General features: G+C 38.6%; 1 protein-coding gene across 8 annotated transcripts in view; it reads right to left on the bottom strand.

The window, feature by feature from the left end:
* PLEKHA5 (pleckstrin homology domain containing A5) overlaps window positions 1-22,041 on the bottom strand; it is a 243,100-nt gene that overhangs the window by 125,034 nt on the left and 96,025 nt on the right. The window lies entirely within an intron of this gene.

Genomic DNA, 22,041 nt, shown 5'->3' with positions numbered 1-22,041 from the left:
GCACTGCTTACATTTTCCAAAGATACTTCTATCAAGATTTTTATAAAGTACAGAAATGTTTGGTGTACATAATAGATAAATTGTTACGCACCAATTCGGCACTAATTACGAAATGAACTCAGACATGCCTAAATCCAAATCAACTGTAACTCTGGAAAAATTTAAAAATGCATCTTTGTTTGAGGATGTTTGTACCCTATAATCTGAAAGAGGGTTGGACAGTTAACCATGCTAACTAGTCATGTTACCATGTTATATCTAGTCATCATGTCGTTAGGCGTTTTCTTGGCTGTGACACTTTCTCAGAGTTCCCTTGTTTTTCCTGACCTTAGAGAATAGAGTGTTTATGTACATTCTTTTGTCTTTAGTCTTAGAGACGCCATTCACTTCCATAGTCGCTTTGGTCAGCACCTTTCTGCCCCACTCTGTCCAATAAGGTTGTGTCATGTATTTGTAACAGCTAGCTTCTTTTGTCACAGTCTGCATCCTATCCTGGGATCCCTTGACCTCCTAAATGATTTTTAGAATTTGCATATAGTCTGGATTCATTCTTTGTGTGTAAAGTTCAATGGGTTTTGTCAGATAACCACAATGAAAGCATCACACAGAATAATTTCGCCACCCTAAAAATCCCCTGTGCTTCAAGTATTCAACTGGTCCCTCCTTTCCCTCAAACCCCTGATCATTTTACTGACTCCATAGTTTTGCCTTTTCCAGAATGTCTGTGCAAATCATACAGTTAGTAGAGTTTTTAGACTGGCTTCTTTCACTTAGCAATATGCATTTAACATTCATCTGTGTCTTTCTGTGGCTTGTCCACTTTTTCTTACTGCTGAATAATATTCCATTATATATGGATGTACCAGTTTGTTTATACATTCACCTATTAAAGGATTATCATCTTGGCTGCTTCCAGTTTCGGCAACTATGAATAAAGCTGCTATAAATATTCATGTGCAAGTTTCTGTGTGGACATAAATTTTCAACTAATTTGGGTATATACCAAGAAGCATGACTGCAGAATCATATGGTAAGACTATGTTTAGCTTTATAAGAGACTACCAAACTGTCTTCCAATTCTGCATTGAACTCAGCACTGAATGAGAGTTCCTATTGCTTGACAACATTGCCAGCAAATGGTATTGTCAGTTTTTTTGTATTTTAGCCATTCTAATAGGTGTGTAGTGTTATCTCACTATTATTTAATTTGCAATTCCCCAATGACAAATGTGTTGAGCATCTTTTCATATACTTATTGGCCATCTGTATATTTTCTTTGGCAAGATGTCTACTCAGATCTTTTTTTGTTCATATTTTAATTGGATTATTTGTTTTCTTATTGTGGGATAGAGACATTTTTAATGAATTATTTTTTGTTCAGATTTACATAATTTACTAGAGAACACATTATAAATCAATCTCATCATTTCATCTAGGTCAGCAAAAACAGAACCAATAACTAACTACTTGAGTCTTTGGTTTTATTTTTCTAAAAAACAGCACATAAAATGAAATCAGTCCCAAATGTCACAATCTCTTATGGAGAAATAATTAAAGAAATTAAGGTACATTCACGAAAACAGTGCACTACAGAGCTTTGAACAAGTTCATTATAAATTCTGAGCACATTCTGGCTTTATTAAAGATTGAGAGTTGTATTGTTTAAAATACAAGCCACATAAATGGCATAGCCTGTCCACTATCAGAGCTTTGGCAAACATCTATGTTCCATTTCCATATCTCAGTAGAACTTAACGATGCAGATTCCAAGTCGGTTAACTGGTCATTTTTCTCAAGCGGTATTGGGCATTTTACCTGGAGATACAGCTAATTACAATTCAAAGGAAATTAACTTCTCTATTTTCTTTAGGAATTATAACTGTATTCAATGAGTCAATGTGATGGATGCATTCAACCACTGGTTTTTAAAAAACATCTATTGAAGATGTTTTTGACTTTCTCTTTGTGTGAATTTGTTTTTTGAGGAAAAAAAAATCTTTGGCAACTGTATGTATTAACTGTTACTCTATAGTGTTTGACACAACCAGAAAGAAAGGTGCTTCTATTGTTCCCATTTTTTAAATGACCCCCCCGCCACACACTTCCAGATCCACCTAAACCAATTATTTAAGATCTTATAGAGACAGCTTTCCCTGAATGATACCAGAAATTCAGGCCATTCATTAGGTTGAAGATCATCTTTCCTTCTGAAAAAAATCCATAGGGAAAAAAATTCAACTGAAGCCTAAAATTAAAAACAATTTAACTGTATTTTTAAAATATAGGGATATGTGAAATGTTACATTAGTATGCTTTTTAAATAACAGTAGGTTACCTATAAGCACTCATCATATAGTAAGTTAGTCTTTCTATTTCAATTATGATTGCCAATTCATGGTAGGAAATTTAAAAAGCAAGAAACAGAGGTAATCCACAGCAGTATATATCCAAATGAATCACAAATCTTTTGCAGTTGTTTCTAAAAACAAAACAAAGCGTATACACACACACACACCAAACAACCAACCAAAAAAACCCCCCAAAACTTAAAAAAAATATATCTACAGCCCTAGGGGATTAAAAATAGAAGTATAATCAACAGATTTGTTATTAAGAGGTTTGACTGCATTTCAAGTTTGGAAATATAATTACATTTTTAAGTATTTTATACTATATCTCACTACATACATAGTGCGTCTTTTATTTAAAATGAATATTGAGTTTTTTTAAAATATACAATGACATATAGAAGAAAATAGAACAAAATAGGCCAATGATCCCAATGCCTAGAATAATCTGTTGACACACAGAAATAAATAAATGAAATATATACACATGATTTGATGATTCAAAAGCTCATTTAGGCAGAGAGTGAGAAGTGAAACCCATCTAACCCTACCCTCCCAATCCAGGCAACATGTGTTACCTTCTGCTTCAGATATACCTATTATTGAAATCCCCTCCTCCCTGCCACTGGAGCAAAGTCAATCATACATACAACTTTCAACATATTTTTTACAGAGAAAATAATTTATTTTATGGGGAAACATTTCTGTTCTACAGCATTTTTGGATACTGCTGCTAAGATCATGAATTTTTAATACAGAAGAATATGTTGCTATCTCCTGTTCTTGTTGGGTCTAATGAAAGTAAGGTTCCTTTCCCAAATGAGAACTAAACATATTTATTCCTCATTCTGTAGTGTCCTTGACAACTAGGTTAAAGAGTTGGTATTATTAAAAAAAAAAAAACCAACTCTGGTGTCCCCAACTTTTTATTTACAAAGAAGGTCAAGAGCTGGAGGTTAGGCAAAAATAATTCATTTCAATCATACGACAAATTCTTGATCCGCAGAAATGTTTACTGCTGTTTTAAACACCACACTGTGGGATGATTTTGTTTCACAGCAATAGGCAAATTAATGTAATCCATTCAATTTTTCCTAAAGGTTGCAAATATTACTAAGTTTTCTCAAATGTAAAAGCATTCTTCCCTTGCTTCTTCCATCTTTCTCCTTCTGCCAAACTTCTCTAGAGAGTCCCTACCAATCATGCCACTTAAAACTGCTTTCTCAAAGGTCAATCAATATTCTCATAATTGCTACATCAATGGTCTCTGCTTCTTTCTCATCCCTTTGATGTCCATGCATCTTTTGACAATTGGAAATCTTTACATCCTTGGCTTCCACAATACTGAATTCCCCCAAGTTCTGACCCAGGCTCTCTGGATTAATTTTCTGACTTTCTTCATGTGCTGTATTTTTATTCAGATCCCTTAAACACAGGTATTTCTCCAAGACTCTGACTTCTGTCCCCATCTTTTCCCACAACAGGTATGGTAGTAACAACAGCTGCAACCAGCACAATTAAAATTTATCAAGTACTAATGTGCTAGACCTTATGCCAACCTCTTTACATACCCTACATATCACCCCATACTTGCCTAGCCTCTTAACTCCTTGGTGCCCAAATATACTCTGCAATTCTGGCCTACCTACCACTTTAGTCAAGCTTTCTTACCTTTTCCGCTAGTAAACTGCATTCCGAGTACCTTATTCTCTCGTTTATCACCATCTCCCCAGTGTTTAGAACAGTGCTTGACACACAGTAATGTCTATGAAGCACATGGTAGTATATCTGCTGCATAAAAGATTGGAAAACCCACACACATCCCACCTCTTTTTGACATAGGGTGGACTGCCATAAAAAATAGACTATTGGCTTAGAGCTTACAACTATTATAATTATAATTAGGAATTCAACCTGCTTGTCCCATTTCTAAAGCACATGTATGTCATTCCATGTATATTATAAAGTACCAGCATATCAAAAGTTGTGCAAGACCTCTACATAGAAAACTGTAAAATACAGAGTGAAGTTTTAAAAGTTCTTAAGAAATGGAGGAATATCTCATGGTATATCACAAAAAGTCAATACTGTGAAGATGTCAGTTCTCTCCAAATTGATCTGCAGATTCAGTGCAATTGCAATCAAAGTTCCAGCAAGATTTCTTGTGAAAATTAAAACCAATTCAATAATTTATATGGTAATGCAAAGGGCCAAAGTAGAATAACAATCTATAAAAAGATGACTGGCAATATTGTTTTGGTGAGGATGTGGGCCAATCATAACTTTCTCACAATGCTTTTGCAAGCCTAAGTTGTACAACTACTCCAAACACTGTTTGCCAGTATTTTCTAAAGTTAAATCCACATACATCCTGTGATCCAGCAATTCTCTTCTTGAGAATTAATTCCAAAAAAGGTATAAATGAGACCACCCTATATACGCAACCCACACATGCACATGCACATACATGGCTAAAATCTCAGCTGTTAACATGTCAGAGTCCATATTACCTTGGCCGTCTGTCTCTGCATGCTAGACAGCACATAACAATGTCTAGATTCTGTTATAGCTTCTATATTATTTATAGAATAAATAATGTTTTTATATTTCACATTTGAAAAAAAACACTTTTGGCTAACCTAAAGAAACAAACTGACAGGGATTTCAAGTATTGCAAAAGAAGGGAAGGACTAGTTTTTAGGAAGCAAATAAATTCTGGAGAAAAAGAAGGGAAGAGGAGAGGAGAGGTGGGGAGGGGAGGGGAGGGGAGGGGAGGGGATGAAAAGAAAAGAAAAGAAAAGAAAAGAAAAGAAAAGAAAATGCTTGCTTTCAAATAAAAGGCAGCATCTATCTACCCGTGCAGATTGATGTGATTAACAATTCGTGGTTTCCAGCTTCAGATTTAACACCACTTGGCAGGCAACTTTTTTTTTTTTTCCGCGGTACGCTGGCCTCTCACTGCCATGGCCTCTCCCGTTGTGGAGCACAGGCTCCATACGCGCAGGCTCAGCGGCCATGGCTCACGGGCCCAGCCGCTCCGCGGCATGTGGTATCTTCCTGGACCGGGGCACAAACCCGTGTCCCCTGCATCAGCAGGCAGACTCTCAACCACTGCGCCACCAGGGAAGCCTGGCAGGCAACTTTTAAACCTGCTTTTACTTCAGCTTTTACTTCAGCAACTTTTAAACCTGCTTTTACTTCAGCAGCCACTCTAAAACTTTTTGTCACTCTCCTTAAGCTACCTACCTAATCCTTCCTGTGCCCCCTAGTAAACATTTGTTGCCCTACAGCTCAAATCTTAAGTGTAATTTACGTCCATTCTTATTTCTTCCTTCAAGTCTTCAGAAGATGAGATGCCTGCCCCCCATTTTATATCCTTGACCTGTTTTCTTCCCAAGTTCCCTGGGACCTTGTTCTAACAATGTTTCTTCTCTTTCCTGCATCTTCAATCTCCTCTCTCCTGGCTCCTACTTTACCAGCTAAAAATCACACTTTAGCCATTCCCATTCTTTAACGCATCTTGTCAATGAATTTCTCTTTTCTTTCTCAGCCCAAAGACTAGTTCACACTGGTTGCGTGCACTCCCCCTGCCTCCCTTCACTCCTCCACTGACTGTCACCCCACTTCCATCCTCTCCCTCAGTGAAGGTCACTGATGTCTTCCTAACGGACAAAGTCAAAGGCCGCTTCTTGGCCATCGCCTCAGAGGACTGACGTGCAGCACTTGATATGGTTAATGGTCCTGGTTTTCCTAACCTCACTCCTCTGCTTCTCTCCTGCTGACGATCTCCTCCAGGTCTCCTCTGCCCCCCACAGACATGCGGTTTCCTTTCAGGTTCTATCTTCAATCCCCCTTCATTTACACTCTCCATCCTTAAGCGATGTAATTCAGTCTTTATTTAACGACTCCAGTTATCACACAATAACAATACTGGTGTTTTCATTAAACCTATACATTCTGATCTACATCTCTTGGCTGGTATTTTCCCCCGCTCTGTGGGGTCTTATAACTAATTTGTGCTCTCTCGGCAAAAGGAATATCCTACCCATGTTTCAAACTCAAAATGTCCAAACCTCTTTATTCCCAGCTAAACCTGTTTCTCTCCTAAATTTCTCATCTCAAATATAATCCAAATGCTGGATTTCCCCACCCCTTTGCTCTCCCCTTTCCCAGCTCATCGAACCCTAAGAGTCTGCCACCTTAACATCCACTGCACCAATCCTCTCTCCCTTTCTCCTGCCAGAGTTTGAAATCCTGGTCTCACTTTCAAACATTAAGGAATCCAGGCCCAGCCTCCTCCTCCTACAAAGTATCCTCCACACCGTGGCAGGTTTATCTTTCTAATACACAAATTTGTCCTGCTCTGCTCTCCTACTTAAACCCTTACAAATGGCCCACCAGTGCTACAGGGACCTGCCCTCCTCACCTCCTGAGCTTCCTGCCCCCAAGTTCCTCACCCCCAATACTCTAGCAGCCCTGGAATAACTGCTCCTTGAAGAGATCTACAAGCCTTTAGTCTTGCTGGTCACTCTGTTCTGACTGCGACCCATCCCTGCTCTTCTGCCTAGCAAATTCTGAATCATCGTTCAACACCCAGCACAGACATCATGTCCTCTGGGGAGCCACCCACGCTCTCAGGTCCCTGGCAGCAGGGATCACCTCCTCCGCTGTGCCATCTCCCACGCTGCACACTTCTCTCCCTGTCCTAAGTACTCGCCCCAGAAGGATCCCTCGCCCCTCTTTGGAGATTCAGGTCACCTGGTCTGGAATGTGTAAATGTTTATTTAATTATTTGACAGAAATTATCTTTTTAGACCCTGTTCCCCTCTACTGGTCAGATTCAGAGCTGTCTGAGGCTCGCCAGAATCTAGCACGGGGGTTGGAACAATATAAAAAACACAAGAGTTCTTCAGGTTGGAGATGAAGAATTCTGAAGTTACTTAAATCTGGGTTTACATCCTGGCTCCGCTACCTACCAGGCTCTGTGAACTTCAAAGAACCGCTCTCAACATGCTTTCCTGTTTCTGAAATGGGGATAATAATACCTTTCCCACAGACAGTTGTGAGGATTATATGAGATAACAGGCACTCAACAACTGCTAACATGAAGTACATGAAATATTTGGGGAATTTATGAGCATACTGATCACATAACATTTCGAAAGTTATAAATACTTAAGACGAAGACTAAACATGTGAGCACAGATTAACTTTTCAAAACCTACTTATCAACACATTTACATAGAAGTAATAGTTTAACAGATGCTTTATATTTTTATTAAAACTAAAGGAATTCTTTCTCTTTTGATTTCGGTTGATGCTACTCCATATTTAAAGTTTTTCTAATCCTTGTAATAGAAAGAAGCATAAAATCACTAATTTCATCTACTTTTTCAAACTCAGCATGACTGAGATTCAATTACTTCCTCTATCTTACTACTCAGTAACTCTGGTGCTTCAAAATGAAATTAAAAAGAAGTGACTGAAAGACAGACTGAGCTAACAGGCATTAGCTAATAAGGGGAAAAGCCACATAAATTAGATATGGAAAAGTCATTTGAAGTTAAGACAGCCATTATTCAATACCGTCAGGTTAAAACTGAACATACAAAAATCAAGAGCCGCCAGCAAAATATCAATATTAAAACAGGATCATGAATGATTTTCTTTTTTACTTGTTCATTTTAAAAAACATTTTCTACAATAAGCATGTATCATTTTTTCCAATAAAATTATTTTAAAAATCTTTTGGAAAATGCTCAAAATAAACTGTTAGTGAAAAGGTAGAATTATAACATTGTATATTCCAGATGGTACCCATTACGAAAGAAAATGTGTATACATTGGGGGGGGGTTACACATATGGGGACAAAAACCAGAAGGCAATATGTAAATAATGTTCTTGGTTTCTCTGTTGGTGAAATTACCAGTAATTTTTATGGCCTTTACATTTTTCTGTATTTTCTAATTTCTTTACGATGATCTAGCATTACTTTAAAAAATAACAGCTTTTTGGATTCATATACCATAGAATTCAATCATTTAAATTGTACAATTGTTTTTTTTTAAATTTATTTATTTATCTATCTATTTATTTTTGGCTGTGTTGGGTCTTCGTTTCTGTGCGAGGGCTTTCTCCAGTTGCGGCGAGCGGGGGCCACTCTACATCGCTGTGCGCGGGCCTCTCACTGTCGCGGCCTCTCCCGCTGCGGAGCACAGGCTCCAGATGCGCAGGCTCAGTAGTTGTGGCTCACGGGCTTAGTTGCTCCGCATGTGGGATCTTCCCAGACCAGGGCTCAAACCCGTGTCCCCTGCACTGGCAGGCAGATTCCCAACCACTGCGCCACCAGGGAAGCCCTAAACTGTACAATTGTTTTTAGATAGCCATAAAATTAGGCAACTATCACCATAATCAATTTTAGAACATTTTCATCACCCCAAAAGAAAACCTGTACCCGTGAGTAGTCACTCATTACCTTCTCTCCCCAGCTCCTGGAAACCTCCAATCTATTTTCTGTCTCCACAGATTTGCCTATGCTGGATATTTCATATAAATGGAATCACATAATATGTGGTCCTTTGTGAATGACTTCTTTTATTTGGCATAATGTTTTCAAGGCTCACTCATGTTATAGCATGTATTAGTACTTCGTTTCTTTTTGTCACCAAGCAGTATTCCATTGTATGGATAGAGTGCATTTTATTCATCCATTTACGAGCTGTCATGAGTTGTTTCCATTTTGAGGCTATTCTGAATAACGCTAGGAGGAATGTTCACGTACCTGTTTTGTATACACATATGTATTCAAATCTCTTGGATATACAACAAGGAGTGGAACTACCCGGTCATCTGGTAACTCCATGTTTAGCTTTTTGACGAACTATCAAACTGCTTTTCAAAGCAGCTGCATCATTTTATATTCCCACCAACAATGGAGGAGAGCTGTAATTTTTCCACACCATTGCTAACACGTGTTATTGCCCATCTTTTTGATTAGAGCTATCCTAGTGGGTCTGAAGTGATAGCTCATTATGGATTTGATTTGCATTTCTGTGATGGCTAATGATGTCTAGCATCTTTGCAGGTACTTACTCTTCTTTGGCGAAATGTTCAGTCAGATCTTTTGCCCATATTTAAATTGGGGTATTTATCTTTGTATGATTGAGCTGTGGGAATTTAAAAAAATTTATTCTAGATACAAGTCTCTTATCAGATGTATGATTTGCAAGATGTTTTGTGTTAACGTACAAAGAGGAAAAAGAACTCCATCTCTTCCAATAATTCAATCAGCAAACACTGTGGTCATGGGGTAAAACATGGTAATGACAATTATAAAACACCTTAATACATTAGCAGCATTTTATAATTTTCAACCTAATCCGCACATGGATGGTAATAACAGGCCTATTTCTGAAGTTGAGAATCAAAGGCCAGCAGAGGTAAAGTGACTTATTCAAAGTCTCTCCTGACTTCATTATTTTTCTATCACTATTTTTCTATGTGTCATCTTTCTTATTTGTTTTAAATTAAAGTTCTCTCCCTGTGTTGCTTTCACATGTGTGAGCAAGCTGTCTCAATCCTTTTTAGAGCAAGGCAGGTATGTTTACACAGGAATTCCTCAAAGTCTCAGAGCTAAGTAGGATTAATAATACCCAAGTCTTTGGGTACCTCGTTCAGGCTGTGAGATTATACCTACACACTGATAGTGTGACAGATCTCATAGAAGGAACTGTGCAGCCTGGCAGAGATCTGTGAAGGCTGACATGACAAAGGTGGAAGGTGAGTGTCCCAATGAACCCAGTTTGGTGGTGTTCTATTAGTTTCTTAGGACTATTACCACAACATTGGCAGCTTAAAACAATAGAAATTTATTCTCTCACAGTTCTGGAGACCAGAAATCAGGCTGAAATTAGGTTCACTGCATCAAAATCAAGGTGTTGGCAGGGCCACGATCCCTCAGGGAGGCTCTAGAGGAGAATCAGTTCCTTGCTTCTTCCAGGTGCTGGTGGCTGCTGGCATTCCTTGGCTTGCGGCCCCAACATTCCATCTTTGCCTCTGGGGTCACACTGACTTCTCCTCTTATGCCTGAAATCTCCCCTTGCCCACCTCCCCTTATAAGGACACTCGTGATTATATTTAGTCCCAGCTCCCACGATCCAGGATAATGTCCCCATCTCAAGGTACAAAATCTTTGCCATATAAGGTGACCTTCCAGGTTCCAGGGACTAGAACATGATCAGTACACATCCAGGGACCATTACTTAGCCAGGGGAGGGGGGTTTTACAAGACCCAAGAACAAAGTCCCAAAGTTGTGAAGGAGCAACTTCCACTATCTTCCTTTCTTTATACTCACAGTCCAGCTGTTTTACAAAAACTGCTCCTACAGCTATGGTCTTTCTATTCCAGCCCTAACACGATCCCCCAATACTGCTGAAAGTCACCATCTTAGTTACCTGACCAAGTAGCTTCAGTTACTCTTGAGAACAATTTTATACAGAGGAAAACACTATCGAAGATTCAAATCTGTTGTACAAAAAACAGGAGGAAAAAAGAGAAACTGAACAATATATTGTTGTCTCTTAAAATTATTTACAAATATATGATAGAAATCTAACATTAAATAAGGAATTATACATTTAATATTAAATCACTTCTCAGCTATGCCAAAATAATTGAAATGTGCAATGCAGTCGTAAATGGTACACATGCAGTACACGGTTTAAAATGTACTGGCAATTTCTTTCCTCTTATACTAGATAGTGAGTATATGGGTATTTTTACCCCTATCCTTTGTAGGCCTATAATACCTTTACAGTATTTTTAAGGTAATTTTTAAGTATTAAGAAAGAAAAAGGGTACAACGTAATCTTCCTCCAAAAGTCCTAAAAAGCATCCAATGTGCTAAGCTTCAGGTTGATGTCTAGAATTACATCAGTAACTGTCTCAAATGCCACTGCTAAAAATCTACAAACCGGTCAACTCCTTGGTTATGGGAAAAAACCCTTGCTTCATTATTAACTCTTTAGGGAAGTAGAGGAAAAAAGGTAGTGAAAATGAGAACGTCTCTGACCAACCAGGAAACAGACATGCTGATTAAGTTTCCCAATCTTCACATCCTTTGCCCTACAATTTCTATTTTTTGACACAGAAAGATTTTTGCACTATTTACTAAGATTAAATTATCCATCTCCCAGATGGATTTTGTTGGCTAGACGTTAACTGCCACAGTTCTCCCTTTCTTGCCATAAGCAACTTGGCCTCAAAGGAAAGATATGCTTCTGAAACACTTAAAAAGTTGTTTTTAGTCGAGAAAAATCATACTTTCTCATTGACTTAAACTGCAATTTCAGAGATTTATTCTTAAGGAAAAAGTATAGCGCCAAGAAAAATTTATTCTTATATCCAAGGCATACTTTCCTTTCTGACAGACAGGAAAAAAATTTCTAACATAGTTCATCAGAACCATTCAAAAAAACCTCAGAGATGTGTGCTAGACAGCAGACAAGCTATCTACCAGACATGAAGAAGGCTGGAGAAGATCCCTATCCTTAATTCTGAACCTCTTCCATTGGAAACCATCCATGCTAAATGATGGCTTTGGGCAGGGGAAATTCCATCTGTATTAAATAAGTCACAGATCCTCTGTTCTCGACTTGTGATTTTTCTGTCTTCGCGAAGTAGATTTTAAACTTATACGTGAAAAATGTCAGAAATAAAAATCTCAGAATATTTGCAGGATTTTAGTAAGACACGGATTTTTCATTAAAGGTTCTCTAAACTGCACTTTTAATGTCTAGTCCTTTACAGTGGAGTAAATATGGCTACTAAACCACCAAAATACCAATTCTATGCTAGGCTTAATAAGAAACTTGGTCTATGGCCACTCTCAGAAACCAACCAAGACCGAAATTCAATCTGCAGAGCGTCCTGGGGTAAAGCAACCAAGCCCATCTCAGGCTCCCAAGTAGCTCGGGGTAGGAGTCCTTGCCCCCAGATCCGGTACCATTTGGACCCGCCCTTCTCAGAATACAATAGTATTTGAGAACTTGTACACTTGTTAGGTTAAAGCAAGAAAAAACACAGTTTGGATTAATTTCAAATTTAACAGAGGTGCCAGAATAAGAGCCTCAACTGCTAACCAAACCAAACTATCAATTTTTCAAAGAAAATCAAAACAAAGGGCCCCTCAAGTGAGTGGGTGGGCCGGCGGACCAGCCAACAGGTATTTCACCTCCACGTGAGTCTGATGTGTTTCACTGAAGAGGCAGAAGGCTTGAGACTCAAGGAAACTAAAGGCCGTTCTGTAACTTCCCTGGCAGCATTCAGGATAATGGGGAAGAACTAGCACCTCGTCATGAGGGAAGAGAAAAAGTTTAAAATTCAGTTCGGGGCCAGTGGGCTAAAGAGCTGCTGAGGAGAAGTCATTCTGAGGTTATTACAGTACATTGTAGTTCAAACCGTTTTAAGGCTTAAAACCCCTAAGAAAATCTGTGTGGCAGATTTGGCTAGGAGAGCATGCCCACAGCTGGTCAATCAAACGTAACAAAGACATTCTAGAAACGGTAGAGCCTGAGACGGTTTGTTTGCATTCGAACATTAAGCTTAACACGGGTGGGAGGAAGATATTTTTTTTGGAAATGATGTAAGGCTATTGTTTTTGTTTTTGTTTTTCACCGGGCCATGCAGCATGCGGGATCTTAGTTCCCCCACCAGGGATACAACCCATGCCCCCTGCATTGGGAGCACGGAGTCCCAACCACTGGACCACCAGGGAATTCCTGTAAGGCTATTGTTATTGTTGCTGTTATTATTTTTAACGTTTATTCTGACCTGTAGTTCTTACTTTTTATTGCTCAAACTGATGACAGCTGCGGAAATACAGGTTACACAAAACTGAAAATGTTTAGAGTAAGTTAGGCAAGACCGATCCCATGCATGTGGCTAACCGAAAGTCCCCTTCTTCTGTGCTAGGTGCGAGCAAAGATCTGGATGAGTGCATCCTGGGAACTCGTTGGCGGTCCAGTGGTTAGGACTCTGCGCTTCCACTGCAGGGGGCCTGGGTTTGATCCCTGGTCGGGGAACTACGATCCCCGCAAGCGGCACGATGGCCAAAAAAAAAGGCTTATGCATGAGCGAATCCAAGATTAACAGGGAGAAAGAGCAAAACGAACCTAAGACACAAATACTGAAATGTGATTCCTGGACTAAATGTCTGAGCTATAAATGCAAGCAAGTACTTGGTAAAAGGTTGCTAAGAAGGATCTAGATGAGAAAAAGAACCAGGAAGCCACTAAGTCAGGAAGTGCAACCAAGAGAGGCTGACAACCTGAACTGGAGCAGGTAATCTGGGCACCATCAGCACAACATCGAGGAAACAACAGACTGAGGGGGAACTCACATGAATTTGCTGAGGGTTTAGTGAGCATCTATTAAGAGCCATGTCACGTTAGGTTAAGTAAGGGGATTACATATACGTATATTTTGACGCACATATCTTAAATCATTCATGCCCCTGAGCTCTCATTAAAAGTTTAATATCGAGTTAGTTAACTGACCTTGAATTAGCCAAAAAGCCAGTGTTAGAAGAAATGTACTAGAGAGAAGCTAGTGTACAATGGCTATGGCCCCAAAGACAAAGCATTTGAGGTATTCTTCCAGTGCCAATCCACACACCCATTCAGTCTCTGATAGCTGAACAACTTTGCTCTCTATAAGGACTTTGTTGGGCCACATTTAACCAAATTTTCAATGGATGGGCCACAGAGTTCCAGGCTTCTTGGCTACAAGTAATTGTAAAATTCTATCAAGGTCAACAAAGAATTGTTTACAGTTAAAAAAAAAAAGTCCCAGGCTTCCCTCGTGGCGCAGTGGTTGAGAGTCCACCTGCTGATGCAGGGGACACGGGTTCGTGCCCCGGTTCGGGAAGATCCCACATGCCGCAGAGCGGCTGGGCCCGTGAGCCATGGCCGCTGAGCCTGCGCGTCCGGAGCCTGTGCTCTGCAACGGGAGAGGCCACAACAGTGAGAGGCCCGCGTACCGCAAAAAAAAAAAAAAAAAAAAAAAAAAAAAAAGGCCCTATCTATTCTTATTATTGGCTCATAAGGCGATTACATAACAGAGTCTGATAATTTTAATGTGTTTCTTAAACAATAGTAGCGTGAAAAGGTCTTTGTTTTTTAAAAAACAGCAAGTTTCACAAAAGTAAAGAAACAAAAAGAACCGAAAATATAAGCTCTTAAATATTAAATAGGTTATTCATTGATATGGATTGAAAAATATGAGATGGAAAATGTTTTAATTCAATAAACATTTAGTAAGTGCCTATTGTGTACCAGGTACAGTTGGGTTTCCACTAAGTTAGGAGTTCACACTTCAATAAGTGTGATTTTATTTATCTAACATTGTTTATATACTAATAGAAACAAATTTGAGGTACTTTTTAGCTAAAATATTTATCACTTTGTCTACCAGGTCAAACACAGCTGGAACATAACAGGTATCTAGCAGTTATTCTATTTATAGAAGTTGGCTAAGCAACTGAGACCCTTTTAACATTTTATCATGTATGCATTCAGGTTTTAAAAATATATTATTATAAAGAGATTCCAAGTACATTATTATTTACAAATCAGTATACTTCTATGAATCTGATATTTCAGACAGCTGATAGGTAATATTTTGAAAAAACTTTAATACAGAAAATCTATAATTGTTTGGAGAGGAAATTAAGGAGACAGACATTTATTCAACACCTACTTTTTGACTAACATCATCTTTGGGTTATTTTTATAAAATTCAATTCCTATAAATCTAAAAGAAAAGTACTGACATTTCTGTTTACTACTGAAAACACAGAAAATAGAGAAATGCAGATACTTGCCTACAGTTACAAGTGGCAAAAGCTAGATTAGAACCCAGGCCCAACAGATTATAAACACGTTATTTCCCATTACAAATCATATTTTAAAAATTAATTTGTTTCTCCATGGGACTAATCTAGGCGTAACTTTAAGAGTATGAATTAGAACTTGTGAGAATTATCAAAATCTTTACTTGGTCATATTGTGCCCCAAATCCTCCACAGGGTATTCACTGCCTACACTTCTAGCATTTGGGGCTTTTAAGAATGTAATTTTAGCTTATATCACCATTTCTATCACCAAATTTAATCATACCCTCTAAATCCCATTTACATTGTAATTCTAAGACGGTTCTTCTAAATACAAAATGAGAAAAGAACTGAGGTAATTTTCTGGAAGATATATGCAAACCCATAATTCTTCCTTCACTTTTCCATATATTTCAACATAAGAAATACATGTTCAGAATTACTATAATGTTTGCTAAATGTTTAATACCATGTATTGGTTTTTCTTTTCAAAAGTAAACCATATTCCAGAGGAAAAAGTTCTGAACAAGATGTTAAAGGCCAAGAAGTTGTGCTATAAACAAGGCCTCCTGGCCCATTATTACCCAGACTTAATTGACCACTGCCCCCATTTTCAAGTAACACCACTCAGGATCTCTAAGCACTACTGAACTCCATAAAAGCTATGGAAATAAATGCTCCTTAACTGGTAGATGCTAAGTTTAATAAGTGAGTACCTGAACTTAATGATTTGGAAATGAACAAAATATACAGGTATACACTTAATCTTTAGAAACCTGGCAAAGAAATCCTTGTCATCAGTAATTTTTCTTTTCATAGTCCTGTCTTTTCATTTTCCCAGTATTCCTTAATATTTTTCTTTAATAAATCTTCTGCTTATTATCCATTTCTCTTCTACTGAAGATCTATGATTAGAGGTAAATGGGACTAAATACGTAAGAGAAAGCAGTGTAAAGTATCATTTTGCCATGCAAATTTCATGATTATTTCGTGAGTAAATATGGGGGAAAAAGTTAAAATCTGTAATCTTCTACTTATATAATAGACATGGAATGTGTATTTCTGAAGACCACAGAGAACTTACACATTTGAAATATTTTTGATTAAAAAAAGAAAACAGCTGATAGGACTCTGTAAAAGCAATACTTGCTTCTTTCCCCACAGTAGCTATCTGTGAATGACTTACAGCCCTCATGAATCTCTGCAACAGTCCAAGAAATCATCTTATTACTTTAGAAACCTTAAATGAACCTCCTATTACCATGGTAAAATATTATATTAAAAATAAGTGTAAATAAACAGGGTGTAGCTGCCACCCAAGGACACACAAGTGAGTCAGTATTTAGAAGTGGGGATAGAGTTTTTGAGTATTGTCATGCAGTGCTCATCTCTAACTGCTAATCCTCCCTTTTCCATGAATATACAAGCTTAAGTATACACCCACCTCCTTCACATGTGCCAATCCTGGAAAATGGCATAGTGGGGGCAGCTCTCAAAATAAAGATATTTTAGGAAAGCATCACATAATTGCCTGGCGTTTGAAGGCACCGGGCTTTTAGTATTCTTTTCCTATTCCTCCCACCCCCTCATCGTTTTTCTAGAGCTCTTTAATGCACCTTCTATACCTCAAATTCCCTACCTGACATTTCCGTTTACTCACAAACATGATTTTCCCCCAAGGAAAATCATGGTAATTTTATGCTTTTTCTTCAAATCTTCAAAAAATACAACGATTAATCTCGAGCAGAGTATGCAATTTTAATTTCTAGGAGAATACCCTGAAGATTTGCTTGCCAAGTTTATCTATTATAAATATATAATAAAAATCATGTTCATTATGAAATAATAATTTACAGATTTTAAATGTTGCCTGATGTTATGAGAAGATAACATGACAAAAAATTGCAAAAAAAGATTTCCCCCCTTTAACTTCATGGTAAAACATGAACATGTTGGATAACAGAAAATAATCACAAAACATTTAAGTAAGATTATCTGCCTAGCAATCACCATATATGAGCTCAAGGGAAGTGAGAAGAGTCCCAAATGGCAAAACTATTATTGTACTTCCAACACTTCTGTAGCTAATTCAATAGCTAAAAACAGAACAAATTCCAAATATGAATCCTGAATAACTGTAACATATTTCACAAAGTGTTGTCAATCTCATTTTATTTTAGAGTATTTTAAATGACCAGTTATATTATAGAGCCAATTTATTTTTGAACCACCTATGTAACATACATGGACATATCATCACAACGGAGCCTGTCATTCTCTTTGAAGAGTCCTTGCTCTTATGCTATTACTTTATTGCATACGGTTTAAAAATTCTTGCTCTTAGGCTAAATTCTTGCTCTTAGGCCACTACTTTATTAGATACAGTTTAAAAGTGTGAAAGCACAAATCACAATTTAATTAAAATACAAGAACAGAAATGTTAAACTGTTCACATAGACAAATCCTGAACTCCCTCAGCACACAATTCTGCCAGCGTTATTCAGCACCAGTGAGCAAATGAAACTTGTGGAGAATACGGAGGAATATCATCATAGCAATTTACAAACTTGTCACCTGAGAAATATACTGAAAATGTTTCAAAAGATTGAGATTTGGACAGCGGAAACAATTTTCTCCCAGTCTCAGCTAAGTTACTTGCTACATAAAGCTTCAGCTTAGTACAAAACAAGCAGCAGAGATAAGTAAAGACAGAGCCTTGCTAGGAATTACAGAATAGAATAAAACAGCTAATTAACTCACCAAATAGCCTTTGGCTAAAAGCTGCATTCTTCTCTTTGTCTCAGGCCTCTGGCTTCCAAAGACAAATTACAGGCTCTCTGACAGAATGATGACAAAAGGGCACACCGTGATCTCTTTTCTGCTATTTCTGCTAGAAGAAAACTGAACCACACTGCAGCCTCCAAGAATAAGTACTTCATATGAGCATGCTCGGTATCTAATTTAAATGACTTGGTATTTCATGTCAGCATGTGATGGCCTACTTCCAAACTCCGAGAGCTGCAAATTCAGTCGAAGATCATTTACTGCAATAAACTAAACAGAACCACCCAATGATAACTGATTTGTTTTTAACTTCATGATTTTTTTGGTTCATTTAACGTGATGTGACTGGAAATGATTATTCCTATACCGTTATTCAAACAAGTCCTTAGGTTTCATTAACTATGTCCACATAAGCATCCAAAATGCTGGAATGGGGCTTCCCTGGTGGCGCAGTGGTTGAGAGTCCGCCTGCCAATGCAGGGGACACGGGTTCGTGCCCCAGTCCAGGAAGATCCCACATGCCGCGGAGCGGCTGGTCCCATGTGCCATGGCCGCTGAGCCTGCGCATCCGGAGCCTGTGCTCCACAACGGGAGAGGCCACAACAGTGAGAGGCCCACGTACCGCAAAAAAACAAAAACAAACAAAATGCTGGAATGAACTGGAAATTTCAAGATATCCAGGATGTGATCCTCAAAAATAAATTTGACCACTGATAAATTAAGCAAACTATAAGCCTTTCATATTTCACTTTTTAACCTCTTCTTCTGTCCTCCTGCCTATTCACTAAATAAAGCCATCTACAGACTATCTAGTAGTATTTTAATTTCTCCTTTGGAAATATTAGTAAGTATCAGTAAACTAGAATGTTCAGTGTGTTTATTAAAAATGTCTGCTCTCTTCAAACTATAGCAAATAGGATCTTTCTCACCTATAGATTATACATTATATAACAGATTACATGCTTATATAAAACAGACCTCACCCAAATGTTGATAAAGCTTTAAATAGGACTTAATTTTTTTTGTTTGCATTTTCAAGAACAATCTTACCAAAATGCCACACAGACACAAATCAACCAAATAGTTTGTGTATGCATGTTTCTGTCACCAAGTAACTAATTTGCCTGGTTTGTTGAGTAACTTGCTGCAAAGACCATACAGTTTTATATGATGGAAATATGGTCAAGAAGCTTATCCTCTGCTCACCATGACCAGTTCAGTCTTCCAGAAACAGAAACCTAGCACAGCAGATACAGCCAGCCCCACCAAACCAACCAGACAATTCTCAAATGTCCACTTCCCATTTTCACCTTGGGCAGACAAGCAAACTAGGAAGTGTCCATGCACTCAACACACACCCAGCCTGGGACAGCAAACCACTGACAGAGTGGGGCTGCCCTTTAAATGGGCCCATGTGCTAATTTACGATTTTCCTTTCTTCACAATCCTCCTTGGTTACTTCTACCACTTCCCTATTGTAAACTACGTATACCCCGCCCTGCTACAGATGTCTCATTTTGTGAACTCTCTCCCTCCTCCCCCAACCCCCAAATTAACACAGAAGGCCTGGGAAAGTAAGAAGGCGTAGGAAATAGACAAACTCCATGGTAGCAGCCGGGATAAGGTCCCTCATAAATGGTGGGACAAGATCCTTAAAGGTTCAGAGAGGTTGTAAAAAATAAAATGTTAAAGTTTTAAAACAAACAAACACAGAGAACCATTTATGGAACCACATCTAATTCCAATACCCTTCTAGAAAACAAAAGTGTTACATTCAAAGAAACGTACCAACACACTAGTTTCTTTAGCATTCTACCAAAGCATGTACCAAAGAAATGTACCGAAGAAAAATTCATAAGTTCAACTACAAGGTCTGTGGGTGCTGTGTGCTACATAAACATTCTATCTTTAAGGAAAAAGCACAGGAAGTGAAGGAACACAGAATAAAAGCAAATTATCAAAAACGGTCAATATGTATATGTCTGGTGTACTGTTAAGTCTAGTAAGTTTTGTGTACTGTACATGTCAGGGTGAGGATTCTGCAGAAAGAGTAAGTTACCTAAAGTACTCAAGGAAAGCTCTATGATTCCTGAATGAGACAGGAAAAGTTCTTCACTGAAAGCTAGCAAACAAACAAAAAAAATCTATATATGACACATGGTACAAGGCAATGCAGGTGGAGTGGAAGAAAAAACGAGAAAGACTATCTGTCTCCAGCAGAGCTTACAGACGATGAGGCAAGAGGACAAATAACTAAGGTGAGATCACCACGGCAGAAGAGAGGTTCCTCTGTGTTCTGGAGTTTGGAGGGAAGACAGAAAGCATGCTATGAGGGGAATTCAGAAAAGGTTTTGCGAGGGGGTGAACTTTTTGAAATGCCTAGACGAATAGTGAGGATCTGGCCCAGAAAGGAGAGGGAAGGAAGAGGAAACAGCCAGGTCAGGGACTGGGAGGGAGGACAGCAGAGGACCTGGGAACTGGTATGGGGACCAGAAAGTGTCAACACTGGGACGAGGGAAAAGAGGACAAAGAAGCTCATTATTCTGGGATGGTACTTGGAAGCAGCTGGCCAGAAGCATTTTATACCCTGAATAATGGGAGGGTTAGGGTCATGTGTTAAAATGCAGAATGGAAGAGTCAACTTTGGAAAGACAGGCAGATACGAAAACAGGGGAAAGAGGCATTTATTCCAGCACATGGCATAGTAAATCCCTTGTCCAAAGCACTTTTTTGAATTCTTCCGTATCACTTAACAGCTCTTCAAACTGAACTTCCTCTCTCCTAAAAATCTGACCTCAGCTGTCTGATTCAAATTTGAGGTCATCTTGTAATTACACGTATCCTTTGATTTTACCGAGAGGTCCTGTTTTTTTTTCTCTTCTTTTAAATCTTTCTCTCTCATCACTCATTCTTTAATTTACTTGCTTACGCTTTCTCTACCCACAAAACCTGATAAAAAGTTTCCTAAATGCTACCCTGATAAGAATGGATGAATCTGTAAAAATTCAACAGAAGATATAACCTATGTCTATGAAGAGTGAGAGACCTCTGAAGACCGTACACAGTTCTAGTGCATTTCACTGCATGTACACATGCGAGGTTGGGTGGATCTCTCTGTGTAATAAACATACCTGGCATTCATTCCTCACCACAGGAAGCGGAGGGGAGGAGGGAGAATGGAAATGAACATACGAGCCTTATATTACAATTTGTTGTTTTGTTTTTTACCAGAGGGTCACAGCAGAATCATTTGGGTAGCAAAAACACACTCAAGCACACGCGTTCAGGGTCCAGAAATCTTTCAGTCTGCACACTCGTTGTGGGGGCCAGACGTTATGAAGAAGCTCCCTACATGATTTTGAGGTTCCTCTGATTAAGAGCCATTGTTTGAGGTACCCATCAGTTTACAGAGCGAGATGGACACATAAATAATTGAAAGACAATGATAGAGACAGGGAAAGGAGGATGTTAAAGATACAATAATTTTGCATGATTTACAGATCAGTTAAATTTGAGCAGGATTGGCAGGAAGAATGAAGATGTTCTGGTACAAAAAGGCAGCTGGATACCTCAGAGGACCTTTCAGAGCAAACAAAGGAACAACACGGGCAAGGCAGAAAGCCAGGGCAGATGCGTACGGGTGGCGAAAGGCGGGAAGCGTGTGCATGGTATGGGGGCAGCAAAGCAGAAAGAGGCCAGCAAGGCACACGGACAGTTTATGAAAGACTTTACAAGTAATTCTAGAATGCACTAAGCACATGAATGAACACATGTATCACTGCTAGCTCTTCAGAGACACAATTTTTTTTTTTTGGCGGCGCCATGCAGCCTCCAGGACCTTACTTCCCCAACCAGGGATTGAACCTGGGCCCTCGGCACTGAAAGTGCAGAGTCCTAACCACTGGATTGCCAGGGAATTCCCACGAAATAATTTTAAATAGTGCACTGACATGGTCCTATTTATGTTTTTAAATATATTGTTGATGGTAACTCGTCCACAGAAAATGGATGAGGGAAG

The sequence above is a fragment of the Leucopleurus acutus genome (genome assembly GCF_964270905.1).
Source record: "Leucopleurus acutus genome assembly, chromosome: 11".
Lineage (NCBI taxonomy): Eukaryota > Metazoa > Chordata > Mammalia > Artiodactyla > Delphinidae > Leucopleurus > Leucopleurus acutus.
Note: the sequence above shows the minus strand (reverse complement) of the source record. Positions and strands in the feature narration are given on the sequence as shown.